This window comes from Cnephaeus nilssonii, assembly GCF_951640355.1.
Source record: "Cnephaeus nilssonii genome assembly, chromosome: 2".
NCBI classification, from domain to species: Eukaryota; Metazoa; Chordata; class Mammalia; order Chiroptera; family Vespertilionidae; genus Cnephaeus; species Cnephaeus nilssonii.
In genome coordinates this window covers 66,559,699-66,561,472 of record NC_137073.1, presented here as the reverse complement: position 1 = coordinate 66,561,472, position 1,774 = coordinate 66,559,699, and positions in this window count along the sequence as shown.

The following is a 1,774-nucleotide window of genomic DNA, read 5'->3' as shown; positions in this document are numbered from 1 at the left end:
GCGATGAAAATGAACCCCTGGGGGCCGGAGGTTTTAAAGAGTTGTATTTCATTGCAGACCACAGAGAAAGAATTGCGAGCTGCCTAAAAGAAAAAAATGAGTCCCAAATATAAAATAAATGTTGCAACAAAAATACAATAATAAAATAAAAATTTTAATAGATAAACGCGAATTGTAATGGCTTAAGCAATGACCTCTTCAGGAAAGTAAACCGGAAACAAAATTTTCAACTTTAAAACTCCCAGACGTGACCCGCACAGCAACAGGGTGGTAGGTGGTCCCCTCCCCCCACCTCCGTCCCCCCAGCCTCAGGAGATTCCTGTAACCCCGAGGTAGAAAAAAGCATCAACTTTGGAATCAAATAAGAAAAAAATATAAAAAACCTGTGGCACCTTAAGGCACGATCAACTCGCGTCCCTGCAACCTGGCCTAACCTCCGTGCCCCCAGGAAGCGGCGGGAATCACTAGGCACCACGTGGGGCGCACGGAGCGGAGCTGCCGCCTGTCGGCTAGGACCGCACACCTGGGCCAGAGGTGGGCGCTCTGCCTCGTTTCCAGCCGTCTCCTCCAAGCCGGAGTCCGGCCGGGGTGGGCCCCTGTCAACTCCGGACTTACTTTGGCCAGGTAGCAGCCCTTTCGCCCTGCCGTCAGAGGCAAAGGGAACGCTCCCCTCCCGTCAGCTGGGACTTACCCAGGGCACCCCTGAGCCCCCCAGGCCCCGGGGACCTGCCGCAGGCCGGAGCAGGCCAGTGCCGCCTTCCTTGGGGGCGCTCCCAGCAGCGTCCTCGGCCAGGCTCTCGGTGGGTGGAGCAGGCCCCTGCGCTCTGGAGAGTCCCAGCGGCCAGCTTTGGGCAGCCCAGGCCCCTGACCCAGGCCCTGACCGGCTCCGCCAGGGGACAGACGCCAGGGCTTATTTCCCGGTTTGCAACACCCAGCAGCCCGGCATCGCTATGACAGGGGTCGTCTCTTCTCAGTTGGTTCAAGTTCAGGATCTGTTCACCATGAGGTGGAGAAAAGACTGGACTCGAATACTTGGCCCCTAGAAGTTCTGAGAACTTGGCCAGCAAGTGGCCACCATCCATTTCCCTTCTCACCCCGCCCCGCCCCAGCTGCTGGGGGGATGGAGGACTTAAAGGCAGGGCCACCCCCTCCTCCCCACCTCCCGGAGGTCCTCCCGCTGCTGCTGGGAATCGGAGGGACAATCTCACCCAAACAGTTTATTTGGAAACTTTGCAAAATACTGATACTAATACTAATACCAATACCAATACCAATACCAATACCAATACCAATACTAATACTAATACTAATACCAATACCAATACCAATACCAATACTAATACTAATACCAATACTAATATTAATACTAATAATAAAGAATCTAGAGTCTGGGATCGTAAGTGACGTCGGCCCTGAAGACGATGCCACAGGCGCGGGCCGCCCAGGGCTGCCAAGGAGCCGCGTGGCAGGGGTTGGGGTGGGCTCGCCCGGCGGCGGCGGGAGCTGTGCGCAGGCTGGTGCGGGGTCTTCCCCCATCCAGGCTATTACATTTCTTTCTTGGCTTGAGTGATAGATTTTATGTCTAGAGCAATTTAGAAAATACATTTGGACTATTTAAGCTATTCTCTATATATTTTCAAAAGACCCTGAAGGGTCTCCCTCTCTCTCTCTCTCTCTCTCTCTCTCTCTCTTTCATCTTTTTCTCAAATTGCAAAAATGTCGCGTCCGGGTGAAGGGTAGGGAGGAGGACCGGCCGGGAGACTGCGGCGGGGCC